The sequence below is a fragment of the Pinus tabuliformis genome, chromosome 8 (genome assembly GCF_031772625.1).
Source record: "Pinus tabuliformis cultivar Carrire ecotype Pingquan chromosome 8, CPIR1, whole genome shotgun sequence".
NCBI classification, from domain to species: domain Eukaryota; kingdom Viridiplantae; phylum Streptophyta; class Pinopsida; order Pinales; family Pinaceae; genus Pinus; species Pinus tabuliformis.
Window position 1 is genome coordinate 546211515 of NC_142294.1, and position 22682 is coordinate 546234196.

At 40.9% G+C, this 22682-nt stretch overlaps 1 pseudogene; it reads left to right on the plus strand.

The window, feature by feature from the left end:
* Positions 1–2890: 2890 nt before the first annotated feature.
* LOC149236603 (MLO-like protein 13 pseudogene) overlaps positions 2891–22682 on the plus strand; it is a 30638-nt pseudogene continuing 10846 nt past the window's right edge.

Genomic DNA, 22682 nt, shown 5'->3' on the forward strand with positions numbered 1-22682 from the left:
TTTGTGATTATTTTGTATGAAGAGTTACACAAGGAGATAGGCCTGTATCTATCAAAGGAAATTGGGTTTGTTTCTTTAGGGATGAGAGCCAAGAATGATGCTTTTGTATTTCCCCCAACTTTATTTTTTTTGAAGACATTTTTGATCATTCTCACCAAGTCTTTCTTGATAGTTTCCCAATGGTTCCTATAGAAAGAAATTGTGAATCCGTCCGGTCCTAGGGCTTTTTCCGGGTGTAGACTCCACACTGCTTCTCTGATTTCCTCTTCCATGACCTCTTTATCTAATTCTTTGTTTTGCTGCTCGCTGATTTTTTTTTAATTTGCTATAAGAATTCCTTGCTGTCCACCTGCTGATCCCTCGCTGAAAGGAGATTTTTGTAGTGGTTGTGAGTTACCTTTTTTATTTCTTCTATTCCTCTTATTTCTTGCCCCTCTACTTGAATTTTTTCAATTTGATTTCCAGCTCTCTTTATTTTCATAATATTATGAAAAAAGACGGTATTTTTATCCCCCGCATTTTGCTTGTATAAGTCCATAAAAATCTCTTTTTCTTATGCGTAATCTCGTTCACTCTCTTGTTTGTTTTCTTTTTCCTTACTAATGTTGTCCAGTTTTCCTTGAAGTTCTATTTTTCTGGCTTTTTCTTTGAGTTCATTTTCTCTTGCCCATGATTTTAGGCAGATTCTTAAATTTTTCTCTTCGTTTTCCACACAAAGTGAGGAGAGCCTATTACATTGATTTTTCAACTTTCTCTTATTTGTTTGCCGAAGTCCTCTTTGCTGTCCTAGATTTTATTATATTTGAAAGGGAGCGGACCTTGGTTTTCTAGCCTACCCAAGATCAACACCACAGGCTTATGGTCTGAAGCTGACGCATGAACAATTTTACTTTTCACTATGGTGAATGCTGCTGCTATATTTTCATGGATCAGAATTCTATCTAATCTTTCCTTTATGTTATGTTTTCCTGTTCTTTTATTGCTCCAGGTATACTTTCCATTACTTGGGGGAATGTCAAGTAATTTTTGTTCTTCAATGATTTCTTCCAGCGCTGCTCTTGAAGGGTCATTGAAGTAGTTACCTCCCAGCTTCTCGTCAATATTTCTAATCAGATTTAAATCTCCTCCCAAAATTAGTTTGCCTCTTTGCCTTTCTGCTGTTTCTTCTTTCACTGACTTCCAGCATTGTTCTTTGTCTCTGTAGTGGTTGGGGGAGTAAATGTTTATGATGCAATACTCCTCCTTTGTACTGTTATTTTTCAGATCTGTTCTTACCCAATGATTATTGATTTTTTGGTTGACTAGATCCCATTTCCTTTTGTTCCACATTGTGCATATTCCACCTGAGGCTCCATTAGAATCTATAGTTGTTCCTTCAAAGTCTTTTTGTTTTTGAATCATTTTTTGAAGTTCTTGCTTACTTACTTTGGTCTCTTGGATCATAAAGATGTCTGGCTGCTCTTGTTTTATTATATCCCTGACTGCGTTGATTTTAAAGGCGGTTCCAAGACCCCTACTATTCCAAGAGACCGTAATCATTACTTACTGTTTTTATGATGTGTCCCTCCCTTTTCTTTGTGCTGATATTTTTCTCCGCTTCTCGTCTGCTTGCCGAGGAAAGAATCCATTGGCTGTTGTGTTCCTATGGCCATTTCCTTTGCTGCTACCTCATCCCTTATTTCTTTATTAGATTTCCTTCCCACTTTTTTTGGCTGTTCCCATACTTGGTTGTTTTCTTTTGCTTTGTTTCTAGTTTGTATTCGTTCTACTGTGGGCGGAGGAGGGGATGGACTCTGGATGGGGGAGGTGATGAGAGCTAATGCGTTGGATGGTGGAGGAGATCTTGGAGAGGGCAAGTCTTCTCCCAAAGGTTCAAATGGATTTGAGGAAGTAATAACTGGAGGGGCGATATTTATTGGAGGTACTGGGGCTGTTTCATTGGTCTCTTGAGGCTGTGAGGGGTTTGTTGCATTTTGTTTATTGTGAGGCTTCTTTCTTTTAACTTGTTCCCATGTGTCTTCGTGAACTTCAACACTTTCAACTTTTTTTTTTTACTACATCTATGTGTGAAATGACCGTATTCATGACATACCTTGCATTTAAACAGGATTTGCTCGTAGTCCAGTTGCTGAATGTGAGTGCATTGATTCACCTTGATCTTTATCGCCTCAGGTAGGCCTTTCCCCAGGTCTACTTCCACACAAATTCTTGTGCAGGTGTGCATGTTGTCTTTGGATTCGCACCTATCAATTTATTTGCCTACCGCATTCCCAATAGCTCTTACCGAGTCATCTCCCCAGTAGTGGAGGGGAAGATGTGGCAATCTGACCCAGACCGGGACCGCGCTTGGGATATCCATCTCTGGATCGAAGTCTGGCGTCCATCTATTTAGGTATAGTCCTCTCGAATCCATAAAATAAGGTCCATTTCTGAATATTAAGTCTCTGTCTTCCTTAGTTTCAAATAGGAAAGTATAATATCCCCTTCCACAGAAACGAATAGCTATCTTCCCTTGTGTATTTGCACTCCAATTTCTTTCCACCCATTTCTGAACAGATCTTGGAGAAGGCCAGAGCCCTGTGAACTGTCCTACAAGACCACGTTTTGCTAAGGAAATGGCAGCTCTTCTTGGGAGAGTTGGCAGTAGTGAAATCTTTGGAATGTCCGCTAGTTTCTTCACGAATTTACTGACCGATGGCCTGGTTCTTGGAGCTCCGTTTTCTGATATCAGAGTTGCAAATGCTGCTTCATTTTCATCATTCCCTTGTTGGGAGGAGGAGTCTCCCTCTGCAGTGGGACGCATTGTTTAAATAAAACTCAGCAGCAGGAGGCTGCCGAGTAAAGGGATAGCGTGAGGCTGCAATAGATGAAGGAAGAACAACTCACAGACATGAGTGGTTCAAAAGAAAGAGGGTCTCTGAGGAGACCGGGCAAAGCCAGAGAGGGCTCAGCAGTAGGAGGCTGCCAAGCGGGGAAGCTGCAGGAGGTAGCGACAGTGGCTAGGTCAGGGGCATGCACACGCAGAGTAATAGCCCAAAAATAATCCCTTTCTTTAGTAATTTTTGCATCTTGTGAGCACTGATTAATTGAAGAGTAGTAAATTCATTGAGTTGATACTCTCTCCTATCGTTTTTGAACTTTGAGAAAGGTCCTTTAAAATTCATTGAAGTAGTGCCCATTGTTTTGTTTTTGATGGAACCCATAGTGCCCACAGTTTCATTTTTGATGTAACCCTTTATTCTCAAGTTTTGGGGGTGGTCACTCCCGCTAGTGCATGCACAGAGATTGTAGAGACTTCATCTTTTGATTTGGATCTTTCGGAACTTTGACTTCCCCTTGATCTTCTTCATCATCATATTGTGTTGGGATGTCAGCAATAGACATGGTCCACATGTAAGTTTTTTTTTTTAATATATTTTTTCTGTGTGGTTCACTGACCCCGGAGATCAGTGACTGCTACATCCACGAAATATTTGTACCATGTAGATCCTCCCAAAGGGATCACTTCCTACCAGCTCAACAATGGAGCTTGACCTCGGGAGTGTCGAGAAAATTGAACCCGTGGCCTCTCAATAGCAAAGGTGCTTTAATGACGAGGTCTTGACCAATTGAGCTAACCTTTGGGGCTAGGTCCACATGTAAGTTGTACCAAAGGGTTTTTTTCTTCTTAATCTCATGGTACCACTGAAACGGTTCCGTTTCTAGGTAGAAGGCAACTTAGACACCTGTCTTAATGTTTGGAATATTAAAATATATCTCACCAAAAATTCTAATTCAATCCAGTAACTTTTTTTTCCATGATTCCCAAGCTTCCCCAAAAGTGTCACATAGTGGACGAGCTCAGAGTTGTTGCAGAAAAAAGGATGATACCAACAACAAGATCTGCGTTTTGGGAAATTTCAGGCTCACTAAAGGAAGTTGAGTTTGTCACACTTTCAAAGTTGCATAATACCATTTCATCAAGGCAGTTTTTGGACCTATCACAAAAGGTAAGTATAATCTCGATAAAAAGATGTATCGCTTTGACTTTCAAGCTGAATTGAGGAAGTTAAAAAAATCTCTGGAGCAATATAATGTTCCCTGTTTGTTGGTAGAACGATCTCTTGGAACCTGTGCCCAATACAACCATCTCTTCTTGATGATTTGAATACAAATTTCCATGTGATGCTCCCTAGTTTACTCCTATAATGCCACTCGAAAAGGAACAACATGAGAAGATAGAAATGAGTAAAACTATGACAATTCTTATTTAATGCCACTTTTAGGGAGCAACTTCCCAATAAAATGTTATCCAAAGGGGGAAACCTCCATTATAATGCCATGTTTAGGGGACAATCTTCCAATACAAGTTCATGATATTTGAATGTGTATTAGTAGAAGAGGTAGGTGTAGTAGCTACCCTACGCACTCTCTTGAAGTGACAGGTGGAGAGTGAGGGCAGAAGCAAAGCTAATCAATGCTAAGAGAGTTTATTCCCTAGAGGAAATAGACGAGTAAAGGGAAAGAAGATATATTGCTAGAATTTAGAAGAATTATTACAAGAATATTATATCTTGGGAGCATAGCACATGCCTATCAAAGTTCTTAGCTGATATTTGGTTTTAAAAAGTTTGTGCCACTTTGCAATGTTGAAAATGTAGTGATGGAAGGTCTTCTGGCTTGTGCCTTAGCTAGTGAATACCTCGACTTAGTCTTTCTCTAGCATGTGTGCGAGTTCATGAGATAGACTTCAGTTTTGGCGAGTTTATTTCCAGTGTACTGAAATGATCATTAATATTGCATGTTTTTCGGAGTCTTCTTTAGTTGACTACAGGACGAGGTGGCAGTTACAAGTTTAGTTAGAATGAGTTAAGTCTTTGGTGTTGATTGGAGAGAGAATGAGTTAAGACTCCAGTGTTGATTGGAGAGAGAGTGAGTATAACTCTCGGTTAACTCGCAATCACAACTCGAACTTCTCAATTGAGCTAGGCTTTCTTGCATGCTTGAATTCTATCTAAAAAGAGGAGGATGAAGGCACAAGATCAATCATTCTTGAGAGGTCAATTCTTTGTGTGGATTGCGTATTATTGAGGAGGAAGTGCACATAGATTTGGGAGCACAATTGTGCTAGAAAATAGGGCTCCAAGTGCGCTAGAAAATAGGGCCTCTTGTGCCCTAGAAAATAGGGCCACAAGTGCGCTAAGAAATAAGAGCCTTGTGCGCTAGGAAATAAGAGAAGTACACAAGGAAATAGGGGCTCCTAGTGCGCAACGAAATAGGAGCAAGGGCGCAAGGATTGTGGGGAGCAGGGATCAAGATTCTTAGGGCAAGTCAAGGCTATTCAACAGGAGAACAATTGTATTCTCAGAGACAGTTGTTGGTTGTAGTAGCAACGTGGATTGTAATAGATCCAATTGCTCAAGAACAATCAAGAAGATACCACAACAAAGAAAGGAGGTTTTTCGTTTTGGGTTTCCTGGGTAAACAAGCGTGTAACTTTGTGTGCATGTGTTTTTGTCTTTGGTGTTTTTCTGCTGCTTACATATTGTCAAGAAAACCTATATCTTGGTGAAAGTAAATTTGTTTTTAGTTTTCAGTTGCCTTGTTTTTAGTGATTCATCTAAGTAGTTGTAGGGTTTCAAGGAAATTTAACATGCAATGCCAAAATGCATGCTTTTTGTTTCTTTTTTGGTAGGTATGTTTGGTCCATATGAGTAGGGGAAAATTGTTCTTTATGAGATATTACAATGAGTAGAAGCATCTCACATGCTACATAAGATGCCCTTTGTCTAAGCCTCTGTGACTCTGGTGGCATTTATTTTGCCAAATTTTCCCAAGATATGTGACTAACACCACTCACACATATTGCCCCGTTTTCATGAGCACAATAACCTACTAGGGGCAAGCGTTTCCCTTCGGGGAATCAAACCTTGATGGGGTGAATAACATCCTTGCTTTACTATCTAGGTAGGTCATCATTTAAAACAAACCACCTTTTTCACTTTCTCCTCTTTCTATCAAATAAATCATAGTTTTTTGGTTGACACAATAGAGTGCACCTTGGCCTTAATTGCTATGCTCTGATTAAAAGTCATCTACCCCAACATTTTGAGCTTAATAGTGATTCGACCCACCAAAATTCTGAGCTTGAAGGCCACTTTAGTATTCCATACAAACTAGCATATTTTGAGTCATTTGATGTTAGTATCTTGAATTCTCCATCTTCTATTAAGTATGCTTGGCATACTATTCGTATATAGTCTTGTAGTGTTGTAGCAAAAAAAGGGCTTGTCAGAGCTTAAATACCATTTTTTTCTAAAAGGGTTCTTAAGCACATCTATTTGCATTCTACATATGTTTATCTAAGGTATAAGCCTATGTAGGTCCAAATAAGCATTCTTAGATGAGGGTGAAGGCAATAAACTCCACTGAGTACCCTATGGCTAATCCATGCATGTGATCATTAATCCCACATCAATCCAAGTGATGAGCCCCATAAATGGGTAATTATATGGGCTCATTTTGCCTCCTAACTTAGCTTAATCCACCATCTCATTAGTTTATTGCATGTTTTTTTGATTATGTTTATGCTAATAGAGTGAGTTGGGTTGGTCATTATGCCATGTAGTCTAATGTGTGCTTAATGCAGATTTTTGGTCAATTTTAGAGACAAAGTCAAAGATTTAATGGACATTTGACAGCAAATATTCGAAGAAGACAAAGGAGAGGATTTATAGGAGGGTATCCCCCTCATTTATGACTCTCCACTTTGAATTCTCCATCATGCAGCTCGGAACACAAGCAACCACATCAATGCACAAAGAGGCAGCCGAGCAAGTGGAGGATAATTTTTGTTTATCTCAAGTTTTGGGAGCCAAGCCTCCCTGATTTTAAGGAAGCTGTTGGGAGCTTCAGTTGTATAAGTAGAGAGGCCTAGGGCCTCATTAGGTTGTTGGAAGTTAGTCAAATTTTCGAATTTTTGTTGCAACTTTGCTCTGCTCAACTTCGAGCTTACTTTTGTTGACAGTTTCATGTAATCCTATTATTATTTTGATAATGAAGATGAGATCTTGTTCGAGCTAGCACTGAGTTACCTCAGAGGGCTGAAGCTCTTGGGTTAGGGCCCAATCCAAGCAGCCAAGCTCCTCTTGTTTTGTATTTATATGCTTTGTTTCAATTTATGAATTAGTTGCTGTTAGATAGATTTCTTTCTTAGTTAAGAATAGGTTGCTTTTGGTGATTTAAAAGGTTGTTTCCATTTCAGTTTGCTGTAGCAGGTTGAACAATGATAGGGAAAAGATACAAAAAGGCCATCAATAGAGCCTTGGCCTCCTTTCCTCCCTCTGGGACCATGAGCTGAGGCCAAGACCCTCTTGCTGCCATAGAAAAACACAGATTTGTCTTTTCCATAGGATTTCTAGTGTTGCAGTTTGTTAGAAGGTTAATGCTTTTGCTATAGATCTATTTCACCATGCTCATTTCTGTCTTTGCAACAAATTTCCTTCCATGTTTTCTTTCCATGTAGCATTTTTCAGCATTTACTTTCCTAGATCAGAATTTAGACTAGCTTGATGCAAAGTTCTGTTTTGTGATGTAGCTAGTTTCCTTGCTTGCTTAATCTCATGATGTGAGTTTCAGTTTTCTTGCAGCAATCCTCCTCTCACAATAAGTCAGCCAATCAGCCAACACCATTTCTCTTTGATTTATGTTCCACAGGTCACCCAAAGTCCCTCACAAATCTGCCTTAGTTTTTTGCACTTTCCTCATCAACTTTCCTCTCTTTCCTTGAACAAGTCCAATCATATTTCTCTTTCCTGATCATTCTTGATGAACCCTAGACACCTTAACACATCACCCTAGCCTTCAGCTACCCTTTCCACCCGCTTTCCCACCTTCAAAACCTCCAAAACTGCTCTTGGCATCCTCCTGTAGACCTCCTGTAGATCCCCTGCAACCTCCTATAGATTTTCTTGTAGGTGTCTTTTTGAAGTCCGATTGTAGGAAAAGCTTCCAGAAGGCCACCTGGGACCTCCTAGGACCCATCCACACCTTCCTACACCTCTGCAAACTTTAAATGCGCCCTCCATCGCCACCTAATCACTGCCACATTCACAAACAAATAAATTACATGCAGGACAATTTCACCTAAAAATACATAAAAATAAAAAAAGTTGTTTTTTCCTCATTTCCTTCTAGAAATAGCTTGAGTAGATGTTGTTTACTTCCTAGATTAAGTAATGGCATTCATTTCATGGTTTGTATCTCTCTTTATGCAAAAGTAAAATTAGTTGGTTAATTAGGGTTTGCTAGGTTTACCTTACATTTCAGTCTTCTTCTCCTTTCTGCAAGTAGAGTAGCCTCTGTAGAGTAAGTTTTCCTTTCTTTCATCACATATAGAGTTTTTTCTGGAATCCATAGAAGTTGGCTTCAGCTCCTAGTGATCTTGCGCCAGCTGACCAAGTGACAACCTGCAGTAAGAACTAGTACTTGTGCATATAGCACCGTCGCTTCCAAGTTTGTTACGAACTATCGGGTTGATAAAAGTAAAGTAGGAAGCCCAAGAGTTGCAGCATTATTGCTGAAATACTGGTGCTCACCACTTTTTGGCGCCGTTGCCGGGGAAGCGTCAGAGTATTTTGTGATTACTGCTTTTCTTCTATTTTCTACTACAACATTCTGCTAAGTAGTTTATTTCAGCAAAAGTAGAGTAGTTGTTCCTTTCAGTTTCTGCATTTCCTTTTCAATTTCTGCAATTTCCATTTCAGCAAAAGTAGATTAGTCATTTCCCTGCTTTCCTTTCAATTCTGCAATTTCCATTTCAACAAAAGTAGATTAGTCATTTCCCTGCTTTCATTTCAATTTTGCATCTCATTTGCTTTCCTTTTAAGTTCTGCAATTTCATTTCAGTTAGTTGCAATTTGTTTGTTTAATCAATTTCAGTTTTGCAGGTACAAGTAGAAAAAAAGCAAAAATCAACCAAAAGATTTCTTTTCATGCCTCATAGGAATAGAGATAATTCAAGAAAATTCTTGCCCAACACCCCCACCACATCACATAGCCACCCTTCTCTCTTCTTCAGTGGCAGTGATCAGGAAGAACCTTTAGGTGAACAACCAGAGATATTTGAAGAACCTATAGGGGAAGAAGAAGAAGAAAACATCCCTCCTGAGACAATGGCTGAAAACAGAAATGCTAGGGGGAATGGAGAAAGAGTAGAGGGTACCTTTCCCATCCGAGAGACCAATGGGGACACTAAAATGAAGAACATAAGCCCTTCAACCCTACCTCACTTCCATGGATTGACTACAGAAGATCCTGACACCTTCTTGTTTGAGTTCGTTGTTATCTGTCGAACCTATGACTATGCAGAAGATGAACAAAAGTTGAAACTATTTCCTTCTACTCTCAAGGATGCAACATTGCACTGGTTCATGGGGTTACCTGGCAATAGCATCACAACTTGGGCTCAGATGCAACAGGCCTTTAATAACAAATATCGAGACTACTGTAGGTCAAAAGACACCAAGGAAGAAATCTTCCGAATGACCATGGGAAGTGATGAATCTTTGGAAGATTATGAAGAGAGGTTCCAGCTCAGTTATAAAAGGGCCAGGTGCACACTCGACCCCGAATCTTTGAAGTTGGTCCTGCTCAGGGGAATTTCGGAAGACCTTCTAGACACCCTCCATCTACTAGCTGGAGGAGACATCTACCAACTACCTTATGAAGACATAAAGACTGTTTTTAGAAACCATTCTAGGGCAGCCAGAAAGAGAGGTAGGGGGAGTCAACCCATAGCCAGTACCTCCTCATCCAGTTCATCCCTCAAAGGTGAACTTGGAAACATGTTGGAAGACTTCAAGAGTGAGATGCTGCAGACTCTTGCCATGCAAATGGATACCTTGCATATCAAAAGGAAACAAGAGGAAGTAGAGAGGGCTTTGGCCATTTTCTGTCCTAGGTGCACCAGAAGGCATCCTAGGAACGAATGTCCATTGAACTCTATAGAGGTTTGTTCAATCTGTGAAGAAGATCATTCTACAGATAAGTGCCCTTCTTTGCCCAGACTTAAAGCTGTATACCAGAGGGTCGAAAGAGCCACTGAACCATTCTATTTCATGAACCAAAAGAGACCGCATGGACCTAGACCATACCAACAGGGGATGCAAGGGACATCTCAGGCATACTACAACCCCAACCAAGCCACTTCCATACCTTCTTGGGGCCCTCCTGTTCATCCTTCCTGGTCCACACCTCCTCCTTGGTCCTATCCATCTCAATATCATGCCCAACCAACTGCTCATGCATTTCAATCCTATGCTCAACCACAACCTCAGTGGAATGCATCTCATCAGGGGTGGAGGCCCCAGTACAACTCTCCTCTCGCTCTTTTGCCTCCACCACTTGCTCAACCGCAACCATTGCCTCCTGCTCCACCAAGGCAACCCCAAATGCCTGCCCAGCCAAACCCCTCAGGAAGTTGAGGAAGATAAAGAGGAAAGTGAACCGAAAACAATTCCACCTTTCCCTAAGAGACTATTCAGGACAACACAACGCACCCCAGAAGAAACTGAGCTTCTGGGAGAATTGAAACAGTTGTGTGTAAAGATACCACTTCTCCAAGCCATAAAGGATGTGCCTATATACAATAAGATGATCAAAGAGAAGTGCTTTAGGCATCCAGGCAGGCACAAGAGAGATGCCCCAACCATTAATGTCATAGGACAACTGTCCGACCTGATGTTGGGGCAGGTAATCTGTCCGAAATATCTAGACCCTGGAAGCCCAGTAGTTGATATCCACATCAATGGAACCATGATCCCGCATACCTTGATTGATTTGGGAGTTGCCATTAATGTGATGACAAAGGACACCATGCTCAAACTCAACCTCCAGGGCTCCTTGAGAAAGACCACGACAATACTGCAGCTAGCAGACCACTCCACCGTGACCCCTGAAGGGATTGTGGAGGATGTGATGGTCTCCATTGATTCTTGGGAGTACCCTGCTGATTTCTTAGTTCTCCAGCTGAAGGCAAAGCTCACTAGGTATCCTCTCATCCTGGGAAGACCCTGGTTGGCCACTGCCGATGCTTACATCAGTTGTCGGGCTGGGAACATGACCATCAAGAACGAGCATATGTCCAAGCAGCTAATCCTATACCCTCCTGCCCAACCCTTGCTAGAACATGATCTACCTCTCTGGTTGGAGGAGGAGGATGAGGCTGAAGTTTATTCTGCACCAATGTGTGCAGTAGAAACTGTCATGGGGGGAACCACAAAATGAGGATGATATCATTGAAAATTTAATTTAGAATCCACCCCCCAGTATTTTTCCATTAGAAGATCTAGTGAAAGAAACCCAAGACAATCCCTTAATTGATCTCTGTGTGGCCGACCCGACCTCTCTCCGTGTTAAGAATATAGAGTTCGACCCAGAAAGAACTTTGAAAATCAACTCATTCCTATCCACTTCCCAGGAGAAGGAACTGTGCAGCTTATTGAGAAAACATTTAGATGCTTTCGCTTGGAGTTATAAGGAGATGAAGGGAGTGAACCCTTCAGTATGTACTCATCATATATATATTAAGGAAGATTTTAAACCAGTTAGGCAACCTCAAAGGAGGATGAATCCAACCCTTAAAGACATTGTTAAGGAAAAATTACAAAAATTACTTGATGCAGGATTCATCTACCCCAACTTTGACTGTGAATGGATCTCTCATTTGGTGCTAGTGCCAAAGAAAAATGGTAAGTGGAGAATCTGTGTCGATTATTGGGAACTGAACAAGGCCACTAAAAAATACCATTTTCCTTTGCCTTTCATAGATCAAGTGTTAGATGGTCTGGCGGGGAAAATTTTTCTCCTTCCTAGATGGGTTTAGCGGGTACAATCAGATTCAAATCAGCGCAGAAGACCAAGATAAGACCACTTTCACTTGTCCTTGGGGTACCTTTGCATACCGGGTCTTTCCTTTTGGTTTGTGCAATGTTCCAGCCACTTTCCAGAGAGTAGTATTGAGTATATTTTCTGAATTGGTTCATGATGCAGTGGAAATATATATGGATGATTTTACTCCTTATGGTTCTAACTTTCAAGAAGCTTTATCTAACCTAGGAAAAAATTTGGACAAGTGTATTGAAATGAACCTGTTCCTCAGTCCGGAAAAATGTGAATTTTTGATGACTGAAGGGATGTGCTAGGTCATGCAATATCTCAATAAGGATTGCAGGTGGACCTCAACAAAATTGCCATCATCCATAGGGTCCCACCTCCTCGAAAGGTGAGAGATGTCTGAAGTTTCCTAGGCTTAGCGGGATATTATAGAAGATTCATTAAAGATTTCAGTAAGTTAGCCTCTCCGTTGTTTGGTCTTTTGGGAAAAGATGTCGAGTTCATATGGACTGAAAATTGTCAAGAAGCCCTAGATACCTTGAAAAACAAACTTGTGACTGCCCCAATTTTGAGAGGCCCAAACTGGGCCCTACCTTTCCACATTCACACAGATGCCTCAAACAAAGCAATTGGAGCAGCCTTGGGACAAATTGATAAAATGTTACCTTATGCCATATACTTTATAAGTAAAAATTTGTCAAAGGAAAAGTTAAACTACATGGTAACCGAGAAGGAAGTCCTAGCTGTAGTGCATTCCTTAAATAAATTCAGACATTACATGACAGACTATCAAACTTTTGTACACACTGATCACGCTGCAATTAGGTATTTAATGAATAAACCAGCTGTAAATGCTTGCATTATTAGATGGTTGCTTTTACTGCAACAGTTTGATTTAACCATTGTTGATAAGCCTGGTAAAGAAAATGTTGTTGCTGACTTTTTGTCTAGAGTAAGTTTGCCTGCAAGTGAAGAAGGAATGGTGGATGGTCAAATGCCAGATGAACACCTATTTGCTATCTCAGTACTCTCTCCATGGTTTGCTGATATGGCAAATTACTTGGTTTCAGCACAGTTCCCACCACACCTGTTCTCAAAAGAGAAGAGCAAGATTGTGAGTAAAAACACCCCTTTCACTTGGATTGGGGGCAATCTCTTCAAACTTGGCCTAGACCAGATCTTGAGAAGATGTGTCAGGGAGGAGGAAGTTTTTGACATTCTCCTAACCTGTCACGACGGGCCTTGTGGAGGCCATTTTGCAGCAAAGAGGATTGCCTTCAAAATCTTGCAAGCAGGCTACTATTGGCCCACTCTTCATCAAGATGCGAAGAGATACACCAGCCAATGTGATTGGTGCCAAAGGATGGGGAAACCTACTCCAAAGTATGAGATGCCCATGCAACCTCAAGTGACCTTTGAGCCATTCGAGAAGTGGGGCATGGACTTTGTGGGTCCTATCAACCCTCCTTCAAAACAGAGGCAATACATAATTGTGTGCACCGATTATTTGACAAAATGGGCAGAGACAAAAGCAATCAAGGCAACAACAGAGGAAAAAGCAGCTGAATTTTTAAGAGAAAACATATTCTGTAAGTTCGGGTATCCAAGAGAACTGGTTACAGATCAAGGCAGTCAGTTCACTTCAAATTTGATTGAAGACCTGCTCACACATCATAAAATCAAGCACATGACTTCCACCCCTTACCATCCACAAGCTAATGGGCAGGTGGAAGTCACTAATAGAGCTTTGGAAGGAATTCTGACCAAGGTAGTGAGCAACAGCAAAAAAGATTGGGCAGATAAACTAGTTGAGGCCACCTGGGCCTACAACACATGGAAGACCACCACAGGGTTCACACCCTATGAACTGGTCTATGGGAAGAAGGCTTTGCTGTCAATAGAATTTGAATACAATACACTAAGGATGGCAGCTCAGCTGGACCTAGACCTCAGCCATGCACAGAGGGAAAGGCTACTCCAACTCAATGGATTGGATGAACAAAGATTGTAGGCCCTTCTCCACACAGAGGTAGTTCAGGTTCAAAGGAAAATATGGCATGGCAAAAATATCAAGGAGAAGCAATTCCAAGAGGGAGATTGGGCACTGCTCTATGACTCAAGGTATAAAGACTTCAAAGGCAAGCTGAGGACAAGATGGCTGGGACCCTACACTGTGGAAAAATGCAATGACAATGGTTCAGTTATGATCAGAACCATTGATGAGGAAGCCATCCCCATGCTTGTTAATGGACATAGGTTGAAAATTTACAAGAAGCCCCTCTCTAAGCGAGAGTTCATTGAAAATCTGAATAAGACAGTGTTGGTAGTGGAGCAGGTCTTAGCCTCCACTCCACCCACTCACTGAAGAAGCAGAAAAAAGAAAAAATAATAAGGACTCAAGTGAAAACCTCCATGAGGCGCTTGAGTCCCATCATTGGGTTGAAAACCTCTTTTGAGGTGGCCCAGTGATGACAAAAACAAAAAAAGAGAGAGAATATGATCCCTGGGTGAAAATCTCCCTTGGAGGCGCCTAGGGTAGGGAATTAGGGTGAAAACCTCCTTGACGCGCCCTAGTTGTCTTTCAAAAAAAAAAACAAAAAAAACAAAAAAGAGAAAACACAGAGAAAAGAAGGAAGAGAAAATTGACTTTTAATATGCATTGCAGGTTACAGGTGGACCACAGGAAGCAAGAGAAGATGCCACAAAGCCTATTTCACCTCCTCCACACTCTTCTCCATCATTTCTGACCTTTCTTCCACCTCACTGTGTTTTTTTTCCGAACACTGTGTATCCTACAGGAGGCCCTGTGTGTTCTACAGGAGGCTCCTGTAGAAATCATAGAGAGCCAAAAATGGTCTCAAAAAGCAGTTTGAGGGGTTGAGAGATTTCATGGAGCGCATGTAGGCCTTCTTACAACTATCCACCCTCCTGGCCATCCATCCCACACCTGCAAAAAGTAAAAGGAACAACACCTCCAAATCTCCCCTGCAGTTTACCAAGTACCTCTCTATCTTCATCAGCATCTTCAATATCATCCTCACAGCTCCCAGCACAAAAATCAGCTAAAATTTTTAAAGGGAGAAGCAGCGACATGAGCTTTTGTAGGATTTCCTGTAGCAGCTGATCCCCTTAAAATCAAGCCACAACAGCAAAATAGGTGCAGCCATAGGATTGAAGAGGATGTCTGAAGCCAGATCCAGCTAGAGGGTACCTGCACAAAGCAAACAAGCCACACATCAGGGAGCAGAAAGCATACAACAGAGGAGATACAGGCATGCAACAACTGAAATACGAGCATGCAACAACAAAGGAACCAAGATGCACCACAACACGAACATTCGACTTGTAGGTAAGTGTCTAACCCTCTCCTCTGTTGCATCTGTGTAATTAAAAAATATGCATAAGTGAATGAGATGGTTAGGGTTGAACGAGAAAAGGTGGCCAGTTAATTGGCCACCCTCATCCAGTTGACTGCGCTCATCCGGAGATGCCACCACACGTGTGCCTAGTCAACTCACAGAAAATCCAAAGGACAGGTAGTGGAGGGTATACAAACTCCGATGCAATGATGGGAAGTGATTGCGGGAAGGAGTCATGAGGAGTCATGATGACAAGGCAATGGGGACCAACGGTCCAAATATGGCAACGTACCTTTTTGCCAGCTCACCCCATCACCGGAAATATCTCAAAGAAGACATAAGTATTCCTCCTCGAAACTCCTTCACCACCTTTTCTTCCATTTCATCCTCGTCCACTTAGCTACAGCAAGCTCTATACCACCTCCATAGCCTCGAAACCATCGTTCTCTATCATTTTCAGCCATCCTTCTGCTATCAACGTTCTACAGGAGCACTTACAACCAGTTCTACAGGAGGGGTAGTAAGCAGTTTTTAAGGAGAAAACACTGGATTTTTGCTCGATTTATGGCTTGAGGAGGTAGGTTCTGTGCATACCCACCTTGATTATTAATATGTGCAAGGAATGATACAATTTTAAGGAGGAATTGAGTTTGTAGGAGGAGGAATTCCATAAATTTTTTGTCCCCTGTTTTCTTAAAAAAAAAAAACAAAGTTTTTCTCTGTTTTCCTGTTCCTTCAAATTTCTTGCCTCCATCTCCATTTTGGGTGTTCAAAGGGGGTATAAGCAAAATTACCAGGGGATTCATGAGGAAGGAGCCCACAAATTCAGCTAGGATCCATGAGCATCTCGAAGTAGTAGCCATTTTTACCAGAGCCAGTTGGATGCCATTCTTTGAAAAATTCCAAAGGTTTGATGAAGAAGTGGATTTGCCCTTTCTTTAATCCCTCACTCAAGGATCCATGCCACTGTTACTTTGAGGGGTCTCTCCATGGAAATCACCCCAGAATTTATCAGTAGGGTTACCAACCTTCCCCTTGGATTACTTTGGAGCAAAGATGAAAATCCAATTGGGAAATCTGCCAAGAAAAACTTCTTCCAACCAAATGAACATCCTGTAGAAGACAAAAATGGCATCAGAAGAACAAGCATACCTTACCCTTGGGATGAGGTCAGTTACCAAATTATCAAGTATATTTCTTGTGAAAGAAGGTATAGCATAGTTTATGGCTACCATTTCGGACTCCTCCATCAGTTGAGATATGGCATGGACACGCCAACACCCCAAAAACTCAGCATTCCCTATTTTCTCCTGCAGTCACTTATAGACTCCAGCATTAAGTTGAAAACATGAGGTCTAGATCAGTTGGCTCACCATGGGTTGATTAAACTATTAGTGGAAGAAGGCCTCCATACCTTCACAATCCCCATAGCATGGGAAATCTTCAGAAATATGACAGGAGAAGATGATATAAAGGCCCTCACATATGACCACAGTCCTTCTGAAAGTGAGGGGGAAGAGCAGCAAGGGGAAGAAGGGGAGGAAACTGAGGAACAAACAGAGGAGGAAGACACCAAAATAGAGAAGGAGGAAACTAAACCAAAGGAGGAAGAAACCAAAACAAAGCAAGAGGAAACAAAACCAGCAGAGACAGAGAAGACAAAAGGAGAGGAAAAAGGGGCAGAAAAGACAGAAGTGTCTCCTGAGACCCTAGAAAGGGAGGCAGCAGCTGCTCTTGCTGCCCTCAGCACCCTAGTGAAACCAAAACAAAAGAGGAAGAGGCGAACATCAATGTATTTCAGGGCTCGGAAAAGCACAAGGATAAAAACAGGAAAACCACAGCCATCTTCAATAGTGCCCATTGTAATTGAAGATTCACCCACTGTCAAAGGGGAAGAATCTCCCTCTAAAACCCCCATCACGTATGAAAGAGCAAGTCCCAGATCTTCCACTTGGAAGGAAAGAGTGCAACTACAGGACTCAAAAACAGCTCTACAGGAGGCACAAACTGTTATACAAGAGACCATAACTAAGCTACAGGAGACCGAAAAACTTGAGAAAAGGGTAGAAGAACAGCCAAAGGGGAAGGAGGAAACAACATAGACTCAAGAACTTGACCCCCAGCCTAGTTTGGGCTCTTACTACAATCTTCTTGAGGGGGAAAAATCATTCCACAGAAATTTGCAGTTCCACTTTTCTTTGAGTTGGAAAAAGAAAGAATAAAGAACCATAGATGGATGCAAATCACCAAATCCAAGGGGGTAGAGGATATTGGCCACATGGAGAACAAACTTAGAGAAATGGGCATGGAATTCAGTGCTGTAAGACATAGAGGGAATCAAAAGAACTCACTTGGAAGCAGAAAATGAGTTGCTAAGAAGATAATTGCAAGAAAAGGAGACACAATTGGCATGCATGGCCCGCTGGTCTATGGAGGCACTATAGTGCAGAACACCAGCAAAATGATATGGAGTATACCTCAAAGACCAATGGCTGCAGTTTCAGATCAAGACTTTGGCACAAAGGGGCACAATGCCTTTCCAAGATTATAAACAATTTACGGACCTATGTGACCAAAGTTCAGTAGAAGACAAGGCAAAGATAGCAGAGTTCTATTTGCATAACATGGCCCTCACCGATATGAACCTATGGGGCCCCAATGCTAGGCTAGGGGACTTGCAACTGATGGCCATGGCATCATGGATGAATCATGAGGAGAAAATGGCAACAGAAATAAAAAAGTTGATGGCAAAAGAAAAAATGAACCCTTAATGATCAAAGCTGAGCCATCAGACCACATGGCTCTCATCCGCACACACCAGCTGCTTGCAAATAATCCTCAAAGTGCCCCTAAATATATCAATGATCAGGCTCAGGCCATTTCACATTTTGAGGACATGGAAAGATTACTTGGGGAAAACTGTATTCATGCTTGTATGAGGAGGTGGAACACTCTCCCACAGTCTGCAAATCAGGGAGTATCACTCCCCAACAAAGATGAAAGAAGCATTAAGGAGAGTGCCACTGTACAAGCGCTCTATGCAGACTTTGAAGGCCAATTGGATTGGCCTTAAATTGAGTCCCCCACTGCTGCTAGGCCTACTAGAAGGTAGAAAAGACGAAGAATAACAACAAAAGTGGGAAGAGGTGGACAGAAAGGCAGGATTCCATGACAAAGAAGAAGACCTCACATCAGAAGCATGGGATGTCAGGGAGGCCATCAGGGCCATCAAAGATGAGGAGATGGACTAGTTAATCCACCATTCTCATTAGCTTATTGCATGTTTTTTTTATTATATTTATGTTAATAGAGTGAGTTGGGTTGGTCATTATGCCATGGAGTCTAATGTGTGCTTAATGCAGATTTTTGGTCAATTTTGGAGACAAAGTCAAAGATTTAATGGACATTTGGCAGCAAATATTCAAAGAAGACAAGGGAGAGGATTTATAGGAGGGTATCCCCCTCATTTATGATTCCCCACTTCGAATTCTCCATCATGCAGCTTGGAGCACAAGTAGCCACATCAATGCACCAAAGAGGCAGCTGAGCAAGTAGAGGATAACTTCTATTTATCTCAAGTTTTTTGAGCCAAGCCTCCCTGATTTTAAGGAAGCTGTTGGGAGCTTCAGTTGTATAAGTAGAGAGGCCTAGGGCCTCATTAGGTTGTTGGAAGTTAGTCAAATTTTTGAATTTTTGTTGCAACTTTGCTCTGCTCAACTTCGAGCTTACTTTTGTTGACAGTTTCATGTAATCCTATTATTATTTTGATAATGAAGATGAGATCTTGTTTGAGCTAGCACTGAGTTACCTAAGAGGGCTAAAGATCTTGGGTTAGGGCCCAATCCAAGCATCCAAGCTCCTCTTGTTTTGTATTTATATGCTTTGTTTCAGTTTATGAATTAGTTGCTGTTAGATAGATTTCTTTCTTAGTTAAGAATAGGTTGCTTTTGGTGATTTAAAAGGTTGTTTCCATTTCAGTTTGCTGTAGCAGGTTGAACAGTGATAGGAAAAAGATACAAAAAGGCCATCAACAGAGCCTTGGCCTCCTTTCCTCCCTCTGGGACCATGAACTGAGGCCAAGACCCTCTTGCTGCCACAAAAAAACACAGATTTGTCTTTTCCATAGGATTTCTAGTGTTGCAGTTTGTTAGAAGGTTAATGCTTTTGCTATAGATCTATTTCACCATGCTCATTTCTGTCTTTGCAATAAATTTCCTTCCATGCTTTCTTTCCATGTAGCATTTTTCAACATTTACTTTCCTAGATCAGAATTTAGACTAGCTTGATGCAAAGTTCTGTTTTTTGATGTAGCTAGTTTCCTTGCTTGCTTAATCTCATGATGTGAGTTTTAGTTCTCTTGCAACAATCCTCCTCTCACAATAAGTCAGCCAATCAGCCAACACCATTTCTCTTTGATCTATGTTCCACAGGTCACCCAAAGTCCCTCACAAATCTGCCTTAGTTTTCTGCACTTTCCTCTCTTTCCTTGAACAAGTCCAACCATCTTTCTCTTTCCTGATCCTTCTTGATGAACCCTAGACACCTTAACACATCACCCTAGCCTTCAACTACCCTTTCCACCCGCTTTCCCACCTTCAAAACCTCCAAAACTGCTCTCGGCATCCTTCTGTAGACCTCCTGTAGATCCCCTGCAACCTCCTGTAGATTTTCCTGTAGGTGTCTTTTTGAAGTCCGATTACAGGAAAAACCTCCAGAAGGCCACCTGAGACCTCCTAGGACCCATCCACACCTTCCTACACCTCTGCAAACTTTAAATGCGCCCTCCATCGCCACCTAATCACTACCACATTCACAAACAAATAAATTACATGCATGACAATTTCACCTAAAAATACATAAAAAATAAAAAAGATGGTTTTTCCTCATTTTCTTCTAGAAATAGCTTGAGTAGATGTTGTTTACTTTCTAGATTAAGTAATGGCATTCATTTCATGGTTTGTATCTCTCTTTTTGCAAAAGTAAGATTAGTTGGTTAATTAGGGTTTGCTAGGTTTACCTTACATTTTAGTCTTCTTCTTCTTTCTGCAAGTAGAATAGCCTCTATAGAGTAAGCTTTCATTTCTTTCATTTCATATAGAGCTTCTTTTGGAATCCATAGAAGTTGGCTTGAGCTCCCAGTGATCTTGCGCTAACTAACCAAGTGACAACCTGCAGTAAGAACTAGTACTTGTGCATACAACACCGTCGCTTCCAAGTTTGTTACGAACCACCAGGTTGATAAAAGTAAAGTAGGAAGCCTAGGAGTTGCAACATTATTGCTGCAACACTGGTGCTCATCACCAAGTATGAAAATGTTTGTATTTCAAAGTTCCTCTAATACCTTCTATATGTAATGTAGATTTTACTTGGAGTCTAATTAGTATCTCCTATGGTGCATCTTTGTTGGTGGCCCTTACAACCCATTAGATTCTAAAACCACCCTTTTGAATAAACTTCTATTATTGTAAGACTTTCTTTTTCCCTGGGTAGTTATACAAAATCCATGCTACCAAGGATAAGATCCTTCCTACCCCTTTTCTTCCAATAGTTCTTTCTGAAATCTCCTCTAGTTCCCTATAGCCCTCGTTTGTAGGGCGAAGATGGCGGTAGAGTAATGACTTGCAACTCCCTTTATTTCCTCTAGAATCTTAGTTTGTCTACTCGAGAGGGTCTTAAATTTTAATTAAGTCCTTTATAGAGTTTTTCGTCAAATATAGTTAATGCAAAGGTGGTAGTGTTTGCATCCCTCGCCTACAGGGGATGCTAACATAAGACAAGGATGCATCCATGTCCCTAGATCAAGACTTGGGACATTGTCTCTAGTTTGTTGTCAAATCAAGTCAATGCAAAGTTGATAGTGTTTGCATCCCTTACCTACAAGGGATGCTAACATAAGACAAGGATGCATCCCATGTACCTAGTTCAAGACTTTAACATTGTCTCAAACATTATGTTGATTGAATCTTCATATTACCAATTTGGACATAGGGTATGACCCCCTGATATATGTTTGTGATGCAATGTTACTATGCCCTTGACACAACACCATCATGTAAACCATATCAGATGGCATTTTCATCGGGTCCTATGAGTTCAATGGGGTTAGTTGGCCCATGTGCATTGGGCACCCATAATACTATTTTACTATGTAGGCACTATGACCATGATCTAGGGTTAGGATGAGGATTGCTCAATTTACTAATATAAATAGATGAGTTTTTATAGGACATGATTTCTCTTATATTTTGCAAGTTTAAATCTTAGGGCAATTTATATTTATTTGGGTGGCATGTTGCCCCCGTTTGTATTTCTAGGTTGGGACTCTGTTGTCATTACTTGGAAGCAATGTGCTTCTCTCAACGTTTTGTATCTTATAGAATTGGCAATACTTGGATTTTTTTGGTTAGAAGTGCTTCTAGAAACAAGCTCTAAGGGATTGCATTGCAAAACATAGACTTCCTTTGGCTGAGATGGTATGCATATTTAGGATATCTTTTGAATATAACTATTTTTTGAACATTGCAAATTATTTATGTGATTTTGGGTACATTTTGTTGTCATCTCGATTTTGTGCAATTTGGAGCACATCAAATGATTGATATCTAATGATTTTCATACTTGTACCTTCAAGGAGTACCATGTATTCTTGGATCTATAACTTTTGATTGGGTGATCCAAACTGAGTTCCACTTGATTTTTTGAAAAACAAAGATCTCATATTATTTTTGGTTAAGATTTCATCTTTTGCAATTGTTACCGCAAAATTTGGCAGGTTTGGTGCAAAGCCTCATAGGGTAAGGGGCCAAACCTTATGGAAACAACGAGGAAGGGTTGCCACTATCACCTCGACAACCTTCATCCTGCTCTTTAGTGGGATTTTGTAATATTCCTAATGGAAATATTAAGTAATAACAACCATAAATTTCTTAAATGCAACCAAAGATCAAAACACTGCAAAATAACAACACGTTAACAATTTATCCCCAAAGAAGCCGAGCCATTTTATTAAATATCATGGTAGGAGTGCAATAGGCAAGAACAAGTGCACCTGGTGTGAAAATTCGAGAATCCCACCCGAATCACCTACTGCAGCAACTAATTAAACTTCTCCTATCTGTTAAATACTAAAACAAATTATTTACTGTTTCCTACATCAAATATTGAAACTAACACACTGCAACCTTCACTTAATTAATTTTCCCCAAACAAGAACAAAACAAATTGAGAAAGATGCACAAGTGACACAGTGTTTTTTGGACAAATGTCCCCGAAAAAACCTAATGCCAGAAAATCGGTGCAACAACTTTGAGGGTTTTTATTATTATGTAGTAGTTTCTAAATACAACTCTGGATGCCCTTCCAACAATCTAGTTACAGAAAAAATAAACTGGCAGAAAAACTTAGTGAGATTACCTCACTCTACCCGACAATTTCGGCTATTCTGGCAAC